Raw genomic sequence first — 23,544 nt, forward strand, 5'->3', positions numbered from 1 at the left:
AAATAAGTCAGTCAAAGAAAGAAAAACACCATGATTTCACTCATATGTAGCATTTAACAAACAAAACAATGAACAACAAAAAAAGAGACAAACCAAAAAAGCCTCAACTATAGAAAACAAATTGATGGTTACCAGAGGGGAGATGAGTGGGGGGTGGGTGAAACAGATGAAGGGTATTAGAGTACACTTACCATGATGAGCACTGAGTAATGTATAGAATTATTGAATCACTATATCGTACACTTGAAACTAATGTAACACTGTATGTTAATTATACTGGAATTTACAAAATAATTAAAAAATTTAAAAACAAAGGTATTCTAATAATCCCATACCAACTGAGGAGCCCCCAAGAATGCCAAGAGCTGTACCAAGACTGCGTTCTAAGCCTGATTCCTTTGACACTTGCAGATTACTGCCCTCATTCTAGAGATGAGGAAGCGGAGGCTGAGGCTCAGCAAGACTAACCTGAAAGGCCAAAGGGGATAAACAAGTTAGGACCACACCCATGTCCATTTGATTATAAAATCTGTGCTCTTAACTACTAGGTTTAGAAGGGAGAGTTGAAAGCACTTGAATGTAGCCCAGCTGAAAGCATGAGGGTCAACTTTCTGAGTCTTCACCCAAATCTAGGATTTTAAGGTATTTTCAGGGATAGTATAAAGTACATAATATAAAATATGACTTAAAACAGTCCTTTACTGCAGATTCCACCTCTGAGCTTTTGGTTAAATAGACATTTGATGAACTGGACAAAATAATGTGCTTTCGGTTACCCATTAATATAAATTCTCTTCTGTCATCCTGAAGGATTACTTTATTTATAGTTTGACAGCCTGTCTTAGAAATATGGGAAAAAAAAACAAATTTGCAAGCAGCACCAGGTATGAGAAAAGAATTTCTTGTTCCTCTACGGTTATGAATACAGATCAGCAAATTACGGCCTACTTAGCAGCTCCGAGCTAAGAATGGATTTTACATCTTTTAAAAGTGTTGTGTAGGGGCCCCAGGGTGGCTCAGTCAGTTAAGTGTCTGCTTTCAGCTCAGGTTATGATCCCAGGGGCCTGGGATCGAGCCCCACATCCGGCTCTCTGCTCAGCCAGGAGCCGGCTTCTCCGTCTCCCTCTGCCCCTCCCCCTGCTTGTGCTCTCTCTGTCTTTCTGTCAAATGAATAAATAAAATTAAAAAAAAAAAAAAGTGTTGTGTAAAAGAAAAAAAGACGAACATGTCACAGAGACTTTTGTATGGCCAACAAAGCCTAAAATATTTACTATAGGCCCTTTACCAGTAAAGTTTGCTGACCCTTTGTCTAGAACTTAAAAATGGATGGAAAAATATAAAATAGTCGTAACAGAGAATAAAATACTGCTTAGCAAAAGCAACTCCTGGAAGGTTTTAGGAAGTATCTGTGGAGGTCTTGGTTTTTTGTTTTTTTTTAGAATACCATGAACTACAAAACTTCTCAGAGTCAGATTTTAAGGTGGGTCTGGTCTTCCAAACTAGAATCAATGAGATGATATAGGGGAGACATAAAAAGGAAAGGAGATTGCTGAAGAGCTTGGGGAAAATCAGGGTGATCCAATTTTAGAGCTGCAAGGGGCCTTATAAGACTGGGAACCAACCCCTTCACTCTGTAAATGAAGAAACCCCTGGTGGAGGGGCAATGAGTTTTTCAGGCCAAATGTGCACACACAGCCCCATGCCAGGTAGTCTTTACCTTACTACAGAGCCACTCTCTGCAAACCGAAGAGCAGGAGACAGCTTTTAAAAAAGGTCACACAAGAACCAGCAGATCTGCAAAGAATGTGTGATCCAAAGATGAGGTCTCAACCCCTCTTACAAAAAATGTTTCATTTCTTTCTTTAATTTCAAAACTAGTACACATTCATTGGAGAAAATTTAGAAAATGCAAAAAAATTTAAAGAGGAGAGTGAGTAATCATTCATAATACCTCCATTCAATGATAAACACTTAACATTTGGTGTATTTCCTTACAGGTTTTAAAAAAGTACATATACACATATGTCATTTAAAAAATTAGAATACCACTTATTTTAGTATCTTTTTTTCCCACTTGTTACAAGTCATCTCGTGAACATTTTTGTGTCATATAAAATTCTCCTAAGACTGCTTTAATGATTGGACAATTCCCTTGTATTTATGTATCATAATTCCTCTAGCTAATCCTTCCGGGACAGGCACGTATGGAAGAATATTTGGCCCTACCCTTACAGCATGACTATGAGCATAATTCAGAATATTTTCCCATTTAATAAGCACAAAATGGTTTCTCTTTGCTTCACAAAGAGGTTGGTATTTTCTTCACATGAACATTTATTTACACGCATTCTTTTGTGAACTGTCTACTCCCACTGTCACATGTCCTGTTCCCATTTTTCTTTTGGGTTGTTCATCTTATTCTTTTTCAGAGCCAAAGAGTTAAAGATTTTAATCTTTTTCTTTTGGTCATAAATTTTGTATCTTCCCTATTTTGCCATTTACCTTCTAGCTTTGTCTTTTTAAATTTGTTGTTTTTTTCAATTTCAGAAATGTAGCAATCGAATCAAATCCTCTACGTCTGTTCCTTGTGATTTTGATAGAGATCAGGATAGCCCAATATTGATGTGCGGCCATATCTACTGGGGCTGGCCAACGATCTATATGAGTCTCCAAAAAGCAGCCAGTGTAAGTCTTCCAAATCTGCACAGCCCGCACAGTTCTGCTCAGCGGTGGCCAGATGGCAGGAATGTGTAGAGGAAACACGACTGGATGGCTTCAGAGCCAGGGGGATAGGATGCTAGTCCTAAGTTTGCTGCTCACTTGCTGCACGTCCTTAGGCAAATCCCACACTCTCTCTGGGCACCACATGCCTCCCCTATAAAATGAGAGGCATGGACACTACAATCTCAAAAGACATGTCCAGTTCCAAGGCTCATTCTTATTGACACATGAAGGAAGGGAACTCAGTACTAGATGTTGCAGGCTAGTTAGAATCCACACCCCAGAGAGACCTGTCAGTGAAAAGAATGGAGAAGGTGAGAGATGACGAAAGGGAGTCTGACAGGAGAGACCTTAGAGTCCTTTTGACATGGAGGTTACATAAATTCATTTCAAGCTAGTCAGCATGATCTGCAGGGTCAAAGGCAGACAGAACCAAAGCCGGAAAAGGGCTTAACACTATGAGCAGATTTTTCCAGAGAAGGCACCAGGGAACCTCACTGTGGTTTCCTCTGAGTCAGGTGGGGGACTGTAAATGTTGGATACTGGCACACAAGCCAGAATAACAAAGCCCCCAAAGGGACCTGGATGAGAAGAAGCAGTGAAAGTTTTGAGGTGAAAGGGAAAAGGTGTCACGAGGTGTGAGGGTCGTGTTGAGAGGAAGGTCTTCAAGGGTAGGCCCGAATTAGAGGCATGAAAAGGGACAAGAGACAATGAAACTCAAGCACAGAAAAGAGATGGTCTCAAGAACAGGTTGGCAGAGTTGTGACAGAGACGAAAGCAATGTCTCCCCATCCCTGTGAAGTACCTGCAAAATACAGTACTATGACGAAACAATTCACGCTCTCAAGTATTCTGACGCCAGCAAAGAAGGCAAGGCATTGGTGAACTGAGAGTAGCACTGTGCTGTGGGTGCTACCGACAAAGTCTCCAGGCCAGGTTACAGGAGATCACAAGAAATCACATTAATGAGCTAAAGCCCTCCTTACCTTTATTTGGTAACTAACTAGTATTTATTTACATGTACTTAAGAAGTAATTATTTTTTCCTGCATAATATTAAGTGGTAATGCTGGTTCATTTTCTTCACTTTCCTGCTTCTTTAGCAGTTATTTATTATTTATTTATTATTATTTATTTATTTATTATTTCATCTTAGCACTGATTAAAACATAAAATGTCTTTGGGAAATGTTATGTCTTAATTTATGGTTTAATTTAATCTTTGCAGTCAAATACCGATAACATTGCATCTATTAAAGAAATCAGCCTATCTATTATCACACACCAATAAGTACATTAAAAAGAGGGGGGGGAACCTTATTCTTAAGTGAGAAGAAACTACAAAGCTAGGAACCAGTGAAGGAAGAAAAACAATCCTGAGTCCTCCACCTGGCCCAATGAGGTTTATTAGAAATAATTAGAGTTACTTCCTTGTGTTTCAATGATGGAGAATGCCTGACCCATCTGTTTAGTTCCAGGACTTTCCTTTTCAAGCTTGCTTATTATCTTTCATGTAAAGAAGAAGAAAAGAGCCACTTGCCCCTTCCAAAAACACAGGAGGTAAAAAAAAACTACACTGTAAGTAGATTTTTACCCCTGGGCTCAAAATTCTTAATACATCACCACTCCATTATTATTTATGATGTCTTGGATAAAACTGGAAAAAGACTAACTAGATCCCATTTTAGAGATGAGAAAACTTGACAAACAAAAACAGCCTAAGCAAGTCTAGAACACACAGGGAACAAAGGCCAGTCTTCCCAGGCAGAAGGGCTCTTTGGGATCTTGGTTCTCGGCTTCCCTTTGGGGTACACAGCAGCCTTCAAAGGAGAGAGGGTGGAGGAGCAAAGAGCAGGAAACTGAGCTTAGCCCCAGCTTCATACCACACTACTGCTGGGATCTTAGGAAAGTAATTTAAACGTTCTGATAATTCCATGTCCTTGACTATAAAATAGGGCTAATATTTACATCGACTCCCTAGTATAGTGTTTATAAAGATCAAATGGAAAGAAGGCCTCTTTATAAAGTACTGGCCATTCTTGTCATTTAGGGACTTGAGAGAGAAGAACAATACAACTAAAATAATGACTTTCAAAATTGTATCACTCTGTCATTCACGAATTTCATAAACTCATCTCCTAAAAGAGCCATCTGGCATATATTTAAGAATAAGCCTAATTTTTGTTTCAACTGTTTTGTTTTACCCAACTGAGACAACTACTACGTGCATGTAAATCATTAAAAAAGAGACAACAGGCCCCAATTAGAATAGCCTCTGCTAGGCCCACATGACCAAACCAAAACTTAATGCCTAACCTAACTGCAGTTTTAACCTCCCCCAGGAATGTAATCTTGACCAGTCAGTGTGGAATTCCCTGGTCAGCAGTAAGGTGATCCATGTCACAGAACACTTCCACTGCCCAAAGAAAGATGAGGTGATCTGCTTTTTCCTTGTCCCTGCCCCCTTCTGCTAACAAAAGCTTTCATTTTGTACAGCTCCTCTGAGATCCTTTCTATCTGCTAAATGAGATGCTGCTAGATTCATCAATTGTTGAATAAAGCCTATTAGATCTTCAAATTGACTCAGCTGAGTTTTGTTTTTTTTACAGATTTGGTGGCAGCAGTGGGATCTTAAGCAAAATCCTGATGATATTTGGGGATAACAAGAAACGCAGGCATGGTACCCTGTGAACTGTCTTTCTCACCATTTCTGAGGGCCACTGGAAAGTTCCTCCAGGTTCTGAGCTCTGGTCTCTTTGTGTCATGCTTCTAATCTAATTGGCTGCAAGTCCCCTTTTGTTGGGAAACCCAGTCCAGTCTCCAGTTCTCATTTTTGGGGTCTGCTAGGTTCATTCCTTTCCCCAGTCCCAGTTGCACACAGGCCCTTCTCTTGGCCAGTCTATAGTAACATCTCTTGGTTACTACTAATGTGTTAAGCTACATATTTGTCTCATTTTGTGAAGACAAAGGCTATTGGTAATAGGGATTTCTGAAACCAAAAAGCTGCAAAAATTGGTAGGCACAAGCCAGACATTCAAAAGCTGTTAGAATGTTCACCACCTAACTCTAAGACTCCCATATTAGGATAAGTTGGTCAGCAAATGGGTTAGATTGAGACTAGATCACCCACCAAACCCAAGAAAATTTCTGTGCAATGTACACTGTAAAACACCACACAATCTCCAACCCCCTAGCACCTCCCTTTGAGGTATTAATTTGGCTCTGAGACCCAAAAGCTTAGATAAATAGGTAGATAAATAAAAAAGAAAGAATAGGATCCTTTAATTTCAGAGTTGAACATGCCACCTTCTGGCCCACCTGTTTATTCTATGTCTAAGAACTATGGTCTCAGAAGCTGTAAGCATATACAAAAATAGCACAGTCTTACTGTGTTCTGAGAGCTTGACCTGGTAACCATTATGTTGGGGGCCCCAAAACATGGCCAGAGAGAAATATGGGTTACACCCCATCTGCAGCTAGATATGGCTAGACAGAGAATGGGTTAAACTCCATCTGTGGCTAGGGTCCTACCAAACTGCTGCCTACCAAACTGCTCTTTGAGGAATTACAGACAAGAACTACAATGGCCTGGGCGCCTGGGTGGCTCAGTTGGTTAAGCGACTGCCTTCGGCTCAGGTCATGATCCTGGAGTCCCGGGATCGAGTCCCGCATTGGGCTCCCTGCTCGGCGGGGGGTCTGCTTCTCCCTCTCCCACTCCCCGTTTGTGTTCCCTCTCTCACTGTGTCTTTCTCTGTCAAATAAATAAATAAAATCTTTTAAAAAAAAAAAAAAAAAAAGAACTACAATGGCCATTATGAGAAATGCTCCAATTAGGGAAGATCAGTGAAGAAGTGCGTTGAAAAGCAAGGGCTTGCAAATTAAACAAACAGAATGTGATGCTTATTTTAACTGGCATGAGAAGCTTCCAAAAGGCTTCAAAATTCCAAAATAGCTTCATTGAAAGATTTGTTGCAAAAGGCTTAAAAAAAAAAAAAAAAAAAAGATATAACAGGTACCCAAAACAAAAGACAGCAAGACTGACTTAACTCTTCCTGCCTCTCTGTCCTCCTTTACTTGATAGTCTAGTGATCCTCTGAATTGCCTTTCTGTTCTCAAGAGACTATTAAACAGTTACCTTTTAAAATAAGGCCACCCAAGGCTATAGGGATCCTCTTCAGGTATCTCATGCCTAGGTCAAAGACTGATCTAAAGCCACAGTCAAAGAATTTCCCAAACCCAGAGAGGATCCTCAAAAGTTTTTTAAATGGGTTACCTCCTGACATTCGTGGATTGATAAAAAGGCAGAAAATAGAATGGGAGGCCATTGTTGCGACTGAACTCCAGACCACAGCTGAGCACCTTGAAAGGACTTTGGAACAAGACTGTAAAGAAAGTCCATCAAGTTAGTGGCCTTACAGATGCTCTCATATCTATTTCCAAAGAAGGGCCCCATATGGGCCCCTTCTGAGGTTGATGAGATTCCAAGAGATTTTCTAGTAAACTACTGTTATTCCCTTAAACAGCAAAGGGAAACTAAAATTAAAATTAATGAAAAACCTTGCTGAATTCTGGGAAACATTGAAGCTACTCTCTCGAAACCCCTCTCTGAGCCTGCAGAGGGGATCCTGGGCAGAAGCCAGCTAAGGGTGAGAGTTCTTATCAGTCATCTCTCCCAGATTTCTATCTGAAGTCTGCCCCCCCCTCCCCCACAGTGAGAGGGAAAGAAAACATCTTTTGTACCCTCTCTGGGGACCTCTCTTACATCTTAGGGGTGTTATTTAATACTGTCAGAAATGCTTGCTGTTTGTCCTGGCTGAAAACTGACAACATAATTAAACAAATTTTCAAGTATCTCCCTGGTTAGAAGTTCAGAATCTGGTAAGAACTTTTCTTTTTTTTTTTTTTTTAAGATTTTATTTATTTATTTGACAGAGAGAGAGAGACAGCTAGAGAGGGAACACAAGCAGGGGGAGTGGGAGAGGGAGAAGCAGGCTTCCCGCCGGGCAGGGAGCCCGATGCGGGGCTCGATCCCAGGACCCTGGGATCATGACCTGAGCCGAAGGCAGACGCTGAACGACTGAGCCACCCAGGCGCCCCAGAACTTTTCTTTTAGGCTTCATCCCTTAAACTAAAGGTACCCAGAGGCAGAGAAAAACCTAAAGCCCTTGTAAAAGGATTTATGAGTGGATCAGCATATGATATCATTTAAGTTGCAATCCCACTCCTTGAAGAATTAAAATCAACTGTCCTTGTCCTATAAATCTTTACAAAACCAGAAAAACAACTTAGATCCAACTTCTTTTTTAACCAGTGAGTTTTGTACCTGATTCGTGGCAGTAATTTTAAAACAGAAGCTATAAGGTCTCTGTTGAGGGTGTCTATACATAGGTGTGCTGTGGATTTATGGTATTTTTCTACCTCTGGATGGTACTGCCAAAGTTAATTTGTGAAAGAGCTCTATTTTATTGGCATTAGGAAAATGAAGGGTTTACATAAAGGAAACTCTCAGAAATAAAACAGAAGCTAACCCAAATGAATTTTAGATTCACATGATCTGGGAAAATATTTGGTATTGAAACTAATTTAAAGTTTGTTGGTTTAATTAACATAGACATGTCTTCAGTTACCCAAATTAAAAATAATGCAGACATACAGCTTTTATTCTCCCTCTGCTTACTAAAGGTAAAATGAGTTCATGTTATCTCTTACAAAATGTGTCAGCAAGAAAAACAGCTTGGGATGATGGCTGACTTTATCTAATGTCTCATGAAGTTTTTGCAGGTAATCTAAACATAATTGTTAAGAGCAAGTGAATTAGACAGATTAAGTAGGATAAAAAGTTTCGCTAGGTTAAAGGTTGAATTAAGTTAAATTCACTGAATATCCAGCTTATTTCCAAATAAGATAAAATAGGAAAACATTAATTACTAAACATAGGATTTTCTACTTTTTGCTTCTTTTTAGAGGAATTAAAGATAGCTGGGTCTATTAGTAAATATGTTTTGTGCCATGCTGAGAAATATACCATGAGAAAGCATGTTTCTAAAAATAATAAAAAGTATTTATAAATTTGCCAAGCTACACAGTGGTCACAATTGTTTACTTCTTTATTTTCACTAGAAATTAGGTTTTTAAAGATTAAGAATTCTAACATGTGTATCTAAAACTACTAGAAATATCAAGGGAGACACCTCTGTATGCAAGGAAAGTAGGATGTGTGTTTTCAGTAAAAGAAGATATAAGGAATGGACATGCTTTTTTGTTGAGGGAAAGGAAAGTAGTTTTGTCCTAAAGGGAGGACGTTAATTTCAAAATGGAAAAGAGGAAAAACAGGACAAAACTGTAGAAAGTTTGTGAGAAAAAAAAATCTTAATAAAGGAATTCTAAGTGTGTTCAACTTGGATAAGACTGAATTTGCCCTTCCCCCTGCTTGTGCATGCCATGTGCTCCCTCTCTCTCAAAAAAATAAATAAAATCTTTAAAAAAAAGAAATCGTAAAAAAAAAAAGAAATTGTACAACTATTTAATTTTCTATACTTGCCTGCAAAGTCTTTGTCACCGTAGTTAAATAGATAACTAAGTATTGTTTCACACTGATCTATGACCCTATTTAACCAAGTGTTTTAAAACCTTTTGATATGTTTTACAAGCTTTCCAAAATCAAATTCTAAATGAAATCTTTTTGATCTTGAACGAACTTTGGGATTTTCAAGAGGGTCTCTGAAACATCTAAGACTTGTTCTCTCTCCTTACCAAAAGGAAGATGTTAAACGAATTAAGCATATTTGACATATAAATTAATTTACATGTGAAGCACTGTCAAATAACTGATGTTAAACCTTCTTTATGAATATCCTTGTATGCATATGTTATTAACATAAGGGTTCCAGAAATTATGTAAAATTCCTAAAAAATCTGATATTTAAGCTTTGTCAGTCATATTTCCAGTTATTCTCTTGAAATGTTGTGTTCACAGAAATAACCAGATTTCTTTGTCAATTTCATTATAATGAACTCTCAACAGATCTTTAACAATGGGCTTTTTTTTTTTTTTTTTAAAGTAAGCCCTATGCCCAAGGTGGGGCTTGAACTCATGACCTCAAGATCAAGAGTCCCATGCTCTACTGACTGAGCCAGCCAGGCGCCCCTAACAATGGGAATTTTTAAGTTTTTTGTCATTTACAGGCAATTATTGTTTTACTCTGACACTTTCTTTGCAAAAGTATTCTTACAAAGGTGCTTCATCTTCAAGGAAACTCAAGAAAAGGACTTTTGACAAGTACAGGTTTCTGATAACCTTTTTTTTTTTTTTAAAGATTTTATTTATTTATTTGAAAGAGAGAGACACAGCGAGAGAAGGATCACAAGCAGGGGGAGTGGCAGAGGGAGAAGCAGGCTCCCCGCCGAGTGGGGAGCCCGATGTGGGGCTCCATCCCAGGACTCTGGCAGACGCTTAACGACTGAGCCACTCAGGCACTCCGGTTTCTGACAACTTTAAGATCATAAAACTGAACTGGGAAAGAATTTAAGAAGTTTGGCCAGTAAGAAGTTGGGCAGCCAAGCTTCAGGGACTTGAAGCTTGAACACACATCTTACTGCTGAAAAAGGCCTACCAGACATCTGGTCCTATGCCAGCGTTGGAGACCTCCAAATCAAACCGACTAGGAAGAGAAGTAGCTGACACTGAGGTGGACTTCCTCCTCCCACAATGGATCAAGATTTCATACTTTAAACAGGAAGCCCTCTCTTTCTTTCTTTCCTTTACTTTGGCATTGGCCTAGAAAGATAATGCCATCATCCACAGCTCCCAAGCCACTGCTAAGGGGGATAACCTTTCCGACTGCTGTACTTGACAAGAACTCCAGTCTGTCCATGACGCTAGCGACACCCTGGTCTACTTCCCTGTCTCTGGTTAACAACCCAAAACACTGGGAAACTTGTGACCGGGCTCTACGCAAAGGGAGGGACACAAGAGACAACCAGAATAAAAGCACCTGTGTTGTCTATAGACCCTTAAAATTTTACTGGTCTCCATGGCTGTCACCTTTCCAGTCTTGAGCCACAGATTCTAATGGGAATTACCAGGAAACATTCATGACTCAGGGTTTGCTTCCTTTGGCAGGGTCCTACTTCCCTGGTTAGGAGAGAGTACAAATGAGGCTCTGGTCAGGAACCTTTCCTTAACTCTTGAAAGTACTACAGAATCTGCTGCTAAGACAACAGCTGCCCAGTGAACCTCCTTAGACTCTCTGGCCAAAGTTGTCCCTGATGATAGGACAGCCCTTGATGAACTTTTAGCTGAGCAAGGAGGTATCTGGGGAGGTTGAAATGCAATTACATAAGATCACTGCACAAGCCACTTGGTTTTAAAAAGGTGACTCCATTAGTGGGGTCTTTCTTTGACTTATTTGATTTTGACTGGTTTGAATCTTGGGGAACACAGTTCCAGAGTGCACTCCAGATATTGGGAATTATCCTGCTTATAATAATCATAGTAATCTCCCTGGTGTGCTGTATTCTCTCAAAAGCCTTAAATGCATGTTCGCAGCCGTTAACTACCAAGCAAATGATCTCCCTAAGACAGGAACAGTGGAAAAGGAACGGGAAGAATGACTGGCTCAAGAATCATGAACCCGAAGCTGTAACCTGTGAATACCACAGAGATTAACCAAAAAATGGCATGGCCTGAGGGGCAGCTGTGAGTGGCACTTAAATTTTGGTCACATCTCTCAGTTAAGCTGAGAGTCTGATCAAAAGGGGGTAAAAGAAGATACAATAGGCCCAAAATGGAGACACTTATGTTAGGCCCACATCCCCAAACCTAAACTTAATATGAACCTAACTGCTATTTCAAGCTCCCCAGGAATGTAATCTTAATGGGTGGGTCTGGAATTCCCTGGTCAGCAGTAGAGGTGATCTGCCTGATACATCCCTTCCATCTCCCAAATAAAGATGAGACCTTCCTCTTTTTCCTTGTCCCTGCCCACTTTTGCCAACAAAAGCCTTCCATTTTGTACAGCTCCTCTGAGCTCCTTTCTATTTGCTAGATGGGATGTTGCTTGATTCATGAATCATTGAATAAAGCCTATTAGATCTTCAAATTGATTCGGCTGAATTTTGTTTTTTAACAGTATACACACACACACACACACAATGTTTTAAAAATATACTTCTTAATATATGTATATTTATAAAATATACACATATAATGTTTAAAATTATGATAAAATTATGTTGTGACACAAATGTCATATAAATTCTTTAAAAAAAATTGTTGGTAAACAAATAAACCAGAGCCAATGTGCAATTTGCTCATTAAATTAAATTAGATTGCCTTTTGCTCATGAAATTAAATTCTCAATTTAAGATTCTATTCACAAAATAAAATAGTGCCACTGCATATAAAGGATTACATGATGATATAAAATACTGTTCACGAGTTGACAAATTTTGTTTATAGGTGTTTTTTTAATCTAAGACAATTTTAATCTAGAATTTAATCTAAAAATGAGATACTTCTGCATTTTTAACCCTTAAAAAATTGTCCAGTTTGTAGACAAAACTTCCAGAGTTTAAAATAACAAAGCATGCTGTGACCTAACAATTACTATGAATAAAGGATATTTATCAACAATTCCAGTGAGTGAAATGTTCCTTTCTCTGGCACCCTGGAGGAGCCATGTTTAAGAAGGAAGAATTATTTATGCCTACAAACAGAGAACTGTAATGGGCCGTTCCAATATAACACATCACAGTAGTATAAGCAAGCTGCCAGAAAGGTGTTACCTGGTTTTGACTTATCTCCTCTGACTTCCAAGACCGTACCAAAGCTCTGAAAACAGCAGGGGCTTTTGGTTTTGTTTTTCATTATTATTGAGAGTCAATGGCAACAAGAGCTGTGTTGATGGGGTCTTCTGGTGGGAATACTGAGGTTCTACCTTTTCCTGCTGAAAATGAGTTCTCGTAGACTGTGAAGACTAGTGATGTCAACAAGTACTTCCATCTTTTCTCCCTCCTTTTACGTGCTTATAGTAATTTAGTGATTTCAATCATTACTACGTTTATTTTGGAATAACAAAATAATGTTAGGAAGCTCCTGTCATAATGTGTTGCAAAGACAAGTTTTCAGAGGGGAAACGATCTACAGTTAATCAGTTTTGCTACCAACCATAGCTGTCCGTATACTGAAATCAAATTAACTACAGAAATAGCAGGGAGAAGGTGGAGTGTTTGGGGGGCAGAGAGCAGGGTTGAGGGGAAATGAGCACTGAACCAAGACCAGCCTTGGCCAGAGGGAAACCTCTTTGCAGTCTGATCATGCAACAAAACGTGGAAATTGGTTTTAGTGTTTTTAACTTCAATTAGTCGCATTAATTAATACTAAAAACAATGTTAACAGTGTATTATTTTCATCTAGTTAAATAAAGGATTATACACATTTGAGTAAATTACACAGCATTAAACATTTAAATAACTTGAAATGAAGCCATTACTGTCATTCAAACAAGTTTCTACAGCTAAAGGCTGAATGTTAAGTATGAACTGATTTGGCATTACAAGAATATAAATCCTTTATCTTTTTAGTGAGAAGAACAAATGAAGAGATTTGATGACTTCTGACTTGAATAAGTGGTTTGCAGTAGCACAGCGCCCTCCAGTGGTCAGAGGCTCAAAATGCAATTTCCAAGGGCCTAGGTTCAGTAGCAAATCTTTCTTGATCTTGAATGGTGATAATAAAACGTTAGCTCCTTTTATTATTATTTTTTAATACAATGGCTTATCTCAGCACATATTTTCAATATCAGACCATCTTTCCATTGCCAATTTCCCTCACCGAATTTAAAGTTTTTTACTCAAATCTAAATTGCTCCAAAGAAATGTTCTGGAGAGGGGCGCCTGGGTGGCTCAGTTGGTTGAGCATCCAATTCCTGCTTTCAGCTCAGGTCATGATCTCAGGGTCATGGGATTCAGCCCCGTGTGGGGCTCCGGGCTCAGCGGGGAGTCTGTTTGAAATTCTCTCTCTCCCTCTGCTCACGTGCACTCTCTCTCTAAAATAAATAAATAAATCTTGGAAGGAAGGAAGGAAGGGAAAGAAAGAAAAAAAATCAAAGTAAAATAAAACCAAACCGTACACAGACAGACACAGTTGTGACAATGAGTGAATTATTTCCTAAGCCTAGAAAAACAGCTGGGATGTCAGCACTACAGTGGTATTAACTATTTTTTGTGTGTTAAAATCTAAATTAGAGTGAGATTATAAAAATCATGGAACTGTTCTACAATACAATGAGTACAAAGAGCAACTTCAAAATTACAGAAATGTCTTTTACTCATTTTTTCTATATGTGAACATTTGTTTTTAAATAACAGTATAAAAGATTCATCATATGTACATTATTTTTTCATTATCACAACTCCTATTAAAATAGATCCAAAGCTAGAGCTCCAAATACTATTCTGAAGAGGTGGGGAAAGATATCTACCCTTAAAGGTTATCAAAAGGCCAACCTATGATACTTCTATTCTTGAAAATATATTAATTTCTCATATGAAAAGGGATCACAATTCTAATTATAATAACAAGTAAAAATAGAGTTAAGTGATTATAATATTCCCGGTGTTCTACTCTAAAAACTGTAAGGTATGGAAAGCATTGCCCCAGACCCTATAGCAAATAGTTACTAGGCAGAGTAAAGTAATTATTTCCCAAATAATAATAATAATCTGATATTTTCTTCTTCTGCCTACCCCAAACCCAGAAAAGTTTAAACATGTTTTTGAAAGGATCATTCATTTCACTGGAACCAAAAAAGCAACTCTATAGTGTAAAGAGAAATGACTTTGAGTTTGGATTTTGACTCCACCGCCACAGAGCAACTCAGGCAAATAACATCTCTGTGCCTCAGTTTCTTCATCTACGAAATGGAGATAATTATTCTCAACTCATGGGAACATTGTGAGGATTCTATGTACTGATGTAAGTAAAATACTCGGCCCAGTGCCTACACTCACACAGGAGATCCTCAAAGAATGCTGGTTTTCTTATACCCATCGTTACCATGGAAAGAATGCAAAAGACCTATCCTACCCCCAAGGAGGACTGGAACCAGAGTAAGAAGAGATAGAGGCACTTGGATAAATCAATAAAACCCACTTAGAATTGCATCTATGAAAATTCTGTCCTACCATCACCCATGAGAAGACCCAAAGATGATTCTGGAAGCAAAACCACTTAATCCAGGGAGGGGCGGGGAGGCGAGGGAGCAGAACTAGCATGTGTTCTGTGTGTGCTATCGTCGCACCCAGGCTTCCTATACGCTATCTTCCATTTAAGGCACTGCAAATGTCTATCCAGTGATGGGAATCAGCGGTGCCGGATGACTCTTGTCCAAGGAAGACTGCAGGGCCAGACCCAACTGCCGGCAGGTACAGCTGGGGGTGGCCAGGACAGCAAAGAGGAGGGGCAGTAATAGAGACCCGGGGGGACGGTGGCTGAGAGACACAGGTGTGCTCATGAATAAGAATGTTTTATTTATCCCATCTTAATTACTTTCATCTGTTTTTCTCTTTATAGTTAAGTAAAGCAGTGAGGTGGTGGGAAATGGCACGGGAGTCATATCAAGATCTTTTCTGGGGAAGATGGGCACATGTGTGTGTAGTCTGAACATGCACTTTCGGAATTATAATAACAGGGACTATAGTCGCAAAGCAGGCTCTCTGCCCTGTGTGACCACGAAAACAAAGCAGTTGCACAGGCTGGGCCCTGTCACTAGCAAGAAGAGGAAAAATGCTTGCGCCAAGCAAGCAGACCCCACTTTCACACTGATCTCACGTGGTGGAAGTAAAAAAGGCATCGTTCTAAGACTGTCATTCTTTTGCCTTGATTCTTTTGTTGCAATTCTTACTTTTTTTAAAAGTATTTATTTATTTAAGTATTTATTTATTTGACAGAGAGAAAGAGAGAACAGGCAGGGGGAGTGGCAGGCAGAGGGAGAAGTGGCCTCCCGCGGAGCAGGGAGCCTGATGCGGGGCTCAATCCCAGGACCCCGGGATCATGACCTGAGCCGAAGGCACACGCATAACCGATTGAGCCGCCCAGGGTGCCCCACAATTCTTACTTTTTAATGGATATTTTAAATAACATTAAAGGAGGCATAAGATTTCTGGGGTGCCTGGGTGGCACAGTTGGTTGGGCCTCCGACTCTTGATTTCAGCTCAGGTCATGATCAAGCCCCGCATCGGGCTCCATCAGGCTCTGCACTCAGCGTGGAGTCTGCTTAAGTTTCTCTCTCCCTCTGCCCAGCTGCCCCCTTACCCTGTGCTTTCTCTCTCTCAAAAATAAATAAATCTTGGGATGCCTGGGTGGCTCAGTCGGTTAAGCGTCTGCCTTCGGCTCGGGTCATGATCCCAGGGTCCTGGGATCGAGCCCCACATCGGGCTCCCTGCTCCACGGGAAGCCTGCTTCTCCCTCTCCCTCTCCCCCTGCTTGTGTTCCCTCTCTCGCTGTCTCTCTCTCTGTCAAATAAATAAATAAAATCTTAAAAAAAAAAAAATCTTTAAAAAAATAAATAAAAGAGGCGTTAAGACTTCTATATTTATCAAAAAGGGCATGAGTTTTAAAATGTGGAGAAACTTTTTTTTTTCTAGAAGATGCTAATCAGCTTTAGGAGAATGAGAGGGTAAAAGGGAGAAAAGGCTCAAGGGACAACTTTTAAAATTCGGTCTTTAGGCTAATGGTCATGCCAATTAAAATGCAAATGGTAAGGTTTCTAGCTTTTGCCAGCTTGCCAAGTACCCTGATGACTTACTAGCAGCATCTCATTAGGCCTTCTCTTAGTGTGTCCTGGTCCTACAAAAGACCCTGAAAGCAAGAAATGCCAGATTCCAAAGTGGGCCTAGTGACACAGACACACACACACCAATATCCACCTTGAAGGCTGAAACTTTCAACCAGGGCAGCAAAGGTACCGCATGCTCCCCCCACCCCCGTCCACGCGGGAAATACCTTTTTCTCAAAAGGGAAAGCTCACAATACAGAGCTAGGACCATCTAGTGAGCACATGACAGATGGGTCTGGATGCATAAGGTAAAAGACGGAATTGGTTTTGGTGACTCTCTGAATATTCATAGAATCTATAAAAGTCCAATCCTTTTAAGACGCAGTCTGTTAGAAATGAATATGCAACTGTACCAAATAAAAACACTGTACTTTTTTTTTTTTTTAAGATTTTATTTATTTGACAGAGAGAGAGAGAGAGAGACAGCTAGAGAGGGAACACAAGCAGGGGGGAGTGGGAGAGGGAGAAGCAGGCTCCCAAGGAGCAGGGAGCCCAATGCGGGGCTCGATCCCAGGACCCTGGGATCATGACCCGAGCCGAAGGCAGACGCTCAACGACTGAGCCACCCAGGTGCCCCCAAAACACTGTACTTCTTAAAATGTACACATGGAGAGAACTTCTCCCAACTTCCCATTGCTGTCACATATAATTTCTGGATGAAGAAGTATTATCTGAACTTTATATTGATCTGTGATTTATATTTTCTAAGGTACGTCCAAGAATATGCTTTCCTTTTTTTTTTTCCATCAAATTACACTCCCTCTTCATCATTTCATTCATCACCAAAGATGCCATGTTCAGTAAGATGTCTCCTAAGTATAGCGTCAGAACTGGCTAGCTCTTTCAAATGAGCAGGATTCCTGGACCCCACACATGGCAGCAGAGTGGGGTCCCATTCTTCAAGTTTTCCAGTTCATTATGTGGAAGAAAGAGGGAGAGAAGGCGGGAGAGAGGAGAGAGAGTAAGGGAGAGGAAAAGAATTAGGTATTCAGTAAGGAAGAACTTTCATTGAAACAGATGACTACTCCTTACAACTAGACCTCTTACAATGAAAATCACCATGTATTAGAGGATTTCTAAACCTTGTTGCTACAAAACTCCCGCCAACTAGGTGAGCAGCCATTACAACAAGCAAAGCCTTCATTCAGATCTGCCTGTTCTCTCAAATCCCAGGCAGGGCTAAAGGTATTTTTTCCAAGTCTTAATTAAACAAGCTTGGCTAGAGCCAAACTGCAAGCAAACAACCAAGGTGGCAACAGCTAGGTTTACAGAAAGAGGCATTCAATGAGAATAATGTAGGTTAGGTATGCTGAAAACAAACGGATTTAAGGCTGAGGTGTCTCTTGGTCTTAACACTGCTATGTGTGAGTTTTATCAGCTTTACAGAACACTTTACTTTCATATTAATAAAAATCTTTAGTGAGCTCAACATTTGAGTGAGTCCCAACAAGGCATCAGAGACAGAAATCTGATCATTGATAAAAATGGTTTACTGAATGAATTTGGCTGTCTAAGGCCATATCTAAAACCAAATTCCACCTATCCCAGTGTTTTCCATTGTGAGGGTTTTCCAGGGCTCGTGTGAGGTATCAAGGACCACACTCACCATACCAGAACTAGTCTGTCATCCACAGTCCGTATTCATGGAGAAGAGAATGCTATTATGCAAGCTTCTAAGTAGCAGATTGTGCTATTTAACTTAATATATATATATGTTAACATAAGCCGAATTTCTGTCATTATTTAGAGGCGCACATATATTTCAAAACATGCATAGTTCTATTTTGTTCTGTGATCTTGTACTGAAAAAAATACAGAGCAGAAAGTAAACCTGAAAGGGTCGGAAGGGGCACGTTGGCTTTTAACACTTTGGCATACATCCCTCCTGTCCGGAGCCCACTGGCCTAAGCTAGTCACACAGTCCGAGCCTGACCGTGACCGAGGCCAGGTCACCTAAGGGACATGGGAAACAGTTGATGGGCACCACTGCTTCTCCATGCCACCCAGCTTTTAAATTCTTTGATTCTAAAAATCAAGAGGCCTCCTCCCCATCATCCCTCTTGCAAGCTTCACTCTCCGTCAGAAGGATACATGTGCATCATGTCCTTTGGTAATTTTCCCCTATTATTGATATTGGGCCAGTCCTCAGTTCATGTTGATTTTCTCACAAAATTACATCCGAAATGGATGGAGCCCTAAGGACGTAAATTCCACACAAGAACCTGTACAATCAAGTTAAATCCCCACACGTTTTTCTCTATCCCAATTATGTACCGTATTTTATTAAAAAAAAAAAAAAGTACACAAAACACATTAATGAATGATCCAGCACATTTGGAATCTTAAACGATGCCTGTCAGCAACGGCTGGAGGTTCAGCTTCTACACTTGGCCTTCTGCCAAGTCTGTTTTCTGTCAGCTTTCTTATTTTCTTTTTAATTTTGCTAAGTGAACGCTATTTTGACAAGGGGTTAAGCAATACACAAAAAGCAGAGAAAAAATATTAACAACTGAAGCGCTCTGGTCTCATCCTCCTCAGCACACTGTGCCAAGTCCTGCCCATGCCCCGCCACAGGCTCCGAGAGCGCTGAGCCCGGGGACCGCCCGCTCTGCATGCAGCACACAGATCACTTTGACTGTGATCACACGCATTTATCTTTATTTTTAAAATCTCCTCATCGTTGCCAGTGGCACTTGAACATTATTATTACTAATCCAGCTACTCCTAATAATAGTGTTTAAGTAACTTGTCATCTTGGGAACTTTATAGACAATAGCTAATTAATTGTCAAGCATTTAATGTAACAGGATTCTAATCTCCAACCTCTGAAGCAGGGTATTTATTTGTTATAATGGTAAAACTTTTGTTTGAATTGCTTATTTATGCAATATATATTCTCTTTATCACCTCAATTCTAATTTTTATACCCACTTTGTAAGTAAAATAAAGAATCACATGCTGCAAGACACAGACAGTACACTTCACAAACAGTAATGAATCTCTTGTGACTTCTTTTATTCACACTACAATAGATTCTATATTACCATGCAGAGAAAAACAAAACACCATAGATTATTTCCCTTGTTTGCAAGATAGGCTCACAGTATTCTGATAGGAATAGGAACTTGAAGGTGCAGCACGCTATGTCTTAGGAGTATGAGTAAATACAATATTCTGTTGACATCTTGTTCCTGCTTTCAAACAACCAGGTATGTTACATATGAACTGTCAGAACAGCTAAATAAGTTTCTAAATGTGCCCACATTCTTTCCAGAGACCTCATCTTAAGCTGAGGCTCCCTATCTTAGCTGAACACTGTGGCAACCATTTCTTAACTTGCAACAGTCATTTCAAATCAGTTTTTTAAAGGTATAAATACCGCCGCCTTTATCTGGTAACCTTCTCCTTGCACACACCATACATACTTTCCATGTGACAATGCAAATGGTCTGAATCCTGCAGAAAACAGAAAGGTGTCAAAGAAAGAGAGATAGAATCCCTTTCTCGGGCCCTTAATGAGGTCTCCAGAGCCAAAGGCAAACCAATAACAAATTGTACTTTCCACATATTGGAAAAAAAAAAAAAGAAAAAAGGCAAAGGGGGGGGTGAGCTTGTCATCTGAAATTAATTGAACTTAGCCGTGCCAAGAAAACACTGGTAATAAACCCTCCCCATCTAAATTAAGGGTTTTATACCATGAAAAAAAATAAAAATTTATGGCAGTAATTTCATCTGGGTTTTTCAAGAAGTGCTTGCTGATTTTCTTGTACTCGGTAGAAAAATCCCCAAGGAGCAATGCAGACTGCAATAAGGCAGCCTTCTAAAAAGATACCATTTAATTTCTCACTCCTCCCCTTGCACTATTACCACACTTCTACTTTTCTCTCACTCAGTATTAACTCTCTCAATACAATCCTCTCGCACAAGCTCTCAGCGATATCTCACAGGGCAGGGTAACCATGCTCACTCTGCCTGTGGCCATCCCCTGCTCTCGGCAAGAGACATGCAAGCGAAGAGAACCGGCGGCCCCCCAACCACACGTGTGTATCTGTCTTCAGCTTTCCTTTATGACACCAGCCATCTTCAGTGAAGACACCAAAAGTCATAATGGCTTCCAAACAACTCCAGAACAACTCTATCACTCAACACATTTAACACTGGGGACAAGAACTGACGAACGATTTCGGCGGGGTAGGGGGGGCGGGCGGGGGGACGGGGGCGGGGGAGAAAACCGCGCACAGAGCCATGGTTCCCAGCCTGCGGAGGACAGGTGGCGGGGGCAGGCACTGTTGTGTGCAAGGGCTTGGCAAATCCCCGTGTACCCAAGCACTGCCTGTCAACCAGCTGGATTGTGTATCAAGACAGACATGGCATTCGTTTTCTCATGTCCACAGACAATGCTGTGATGCTTACAATAGAAATTTATTAAAAAGATGTAACTACATTCATAGTAGCTTTTTGTCATCATCTCAGTGAATGGACACCATAGGTAAAATGGCTAATTTACAATCCTAAAGTATTTTTCCCATTGACGAAGACAGGGAACGGTTGATGTGAGTGTTGGAATTTTCAGTGCTTTACTTTCAGACACATGTAGGCCTTCAATATTTGTTCACCTCAGGTGTGAGCACATTGTCCGTCCCCCATTTTGTATCTATTTTTTCTCTGATTCCGGCACCCGACAGTGTACCTCATCAATCATCCATCTGTCGGTTGTGCACACGACAGTACCAGTTCACAAGCTATGATTTGGCGACTCCCATGGGTCTCAGAACCTTTCAAGAGGCCTGTGAGGTCAAATCTTCTTAATTCTAAGAAGTTATTTGCCTTCCCTGTATGTACGGTTGAGCTTTCCACAGATTACGTGATCTGTGAAATCACGACAGACTGAATGAGAAACAGATAGGAGAATCCAGAGGTCTTCTATTTATTATAACAGATATTAAGGAGATTTGCAAGGCCACTCTCCTCACTAAATTTATTTTGTTTTGGAAAATATATAGCTATTTTTCATTAAAAAATATTATTTATGTTGACATGTAATGGGTTTATTATCACTGCATTTTAAAATTAATTAATAAATATTGATAGATATACCCCACATAAACAAAAGCTCTCTGAGGTCCTTAATAATTTTTAAAAGTATGAAGGACTCCTGGGAACGCAAGTTTTGAGAACGACTGTTATAGAGACAGCAACATTCTGGCGTCAGTGCAGAGCATGGTTTCTGTTCGCAGGGAAACTGCGGATCCTTAGAGGTACAAAAGCAGATGCTAGGCACCCACCTGTGGGCATGTTGAAGAGGGGATTCAAGTAAGTGTTGCACTGGAGGACTGGGCCAGCTGCTCTCCATGGTCCCTTCTCATAGGACATTCTAGAATTCTAAATTTTAGAGAGGAAACCTAAAGAAGCTTCCTTCCAAAGTCACAGTTACTGACATGGAATATGAATAATACTTAATGTACCTTCATTTTCCTACCCACAGAACAATATGAGCATGTTAATGGGCAAATTAATATTTTTCCATGGTTGTATGGTCTTCATGTCAGTACAATATTTCCAACGTTTTGGAAGCAAGGTGACTTTTTTATTTTGCTTATTGGGTTCTTTTTATAAGAAAAGCTCTCTCTTACATGTTCAGCCACCCACAGCTTTCAAATCACACGGCACAGTACCATTCACTCAGAAGAATATGGACGTTCACTCCATTCTCAAAAAATGTCCTTATGGTCAAAGAGTAAGGTCAACAGCAAGGCAAACAAAGATTCTGTTGACAGGAATTCTGCAGGCAAATAAATTCATGCCAAGCCTGTGGAAACGAGTGGGATGCCTTCATGTTCTGCACTGGTCTTGCTCTTGCATGGCAAGGAAGTAGGATGGCTCACCCTTAATGAGCACACTGTGCCCACAGAAACCAGGAAGTTGTTTAGAATATATGCTGTCAGATCAATGAAGGAAAAGAACTTTTAGAAAATAAAATGACTATACTTATGTAATTCAATTCGATTCAGTAAACACTAACTGAGTGCCTGCTATGTTCCAGTCATTATTCTAGGTGATCATGGACAGAAGATAAAGGAGACATAAGCCCCACTATCGAGGAGCTCACACTGGAAAAGGGAAAACAGGTAAATCACTGTAACACAATGTGATGAGTGATATAAAAGTAGGCGTTTAACACTATGGAAACACAGATGAGAAAGCAATTCATTCCGTCTTGTGGGAATGGAGTAAAACAGACATTACATATGTAAAGGGAAGGGTGAGAGGGGGAAGGTTATGCCTAACTCATAATCTCTAACCTCAGCGGAGCGTTCATCATCCCCTGATGATCTTTCCACGTCTCACTTCCATTCCTCCCTTCTCCACAGCTGCTATTTCAAACCTCCTCCATTCCTCTCAAACTCCTATGCAATCCCCTACAGCCCTACCCTCAGGAGCTGCTCTTGCCACCTTCTGCAGAGATGAGAGAGAGGCATCAGCTTCTGGCTACACAACCCACACCCAGGCCTGCTGCCCCTCTACAAGGAGGCCAAGGCTAATCTCTCCCTGAAGACCACAGCTCACCTAATCTCCCTTCTCAGGAACCTCTGCTCTCCACCCTGTCCCTCCGCATCCTCCCCTCCCTCCTGATGCCTTATCATCAGCATGGAAGCCTGCTTCCCCCGAAGCCCTCAAGAGGTGACTCTTTGTTTCTTTCAATGTCCCATGAGTCCCAGGGCCAGGAGGGAGAGGAGGCAACTACCCTTGTTCCCCATCGCTACCCTGCACCTTCTTCTTCACCTTCTGCCTGCAAATCTCCCTGCTCTTTCAAAGCTCAAGGCTGCCCCCCCGCCCCAGGCTGCCACAGTTATCCGCCAACCTCACACTCACTTCACCAACTGGGAAGCTCTACTCCTGGCTCACTGCCCCTCCATTCCCACTCCTGTCACCACCTGTCAACAGAATGGACATTATGCAAATAGTATCTCAGCCCATCATGTCCTC

The 23,544-nt window shown here is 40.5% G+C and overlaps 1 protein-coding gene and 1 long non-coding RNA gene across 5 annotated transcripts in view; both read right to left on the reverse strand.

The window, feature by feature from the left end:
- BTBD9 (BTB domain containing 9) overlaps positions 1-23,544 on the reverse strand; it is a 411,265-nt gene that overhangs the window by 270,777 nt on the left and 116,944 nt on the right. The window lies entirely within an intron of this gene.
- LOC145722804 (uncharacterized) lies at positions 1,189-16,969 on the reverse strand. Its single transcript, XR_014147363.1, has 2 exons — positions 6,530-16,969; positions 1,189-6,307 (listed from the first exon to the last, which is right to left on the reverse strand). It is a non-coding gene; the product is annotated as an uncharacterized LOC145722804 (long non-coding RNA).

Source organism: Leptonychotes weddellii, chromosome 8 (assembly GCF_054177405.1).
Source record: "Leptonychotes weddellii isolate Sample4059 chromosome 8, ASM5417740v2, whole genome shotgun sequence".
NCBI classification, from domain to species: domain Eukaryota; kingdom Metazoa; phylum Chordata; class Mammalia; order Carnivora; family Phocidae; genus Leptonychotes; species Leptonychotes weddellii.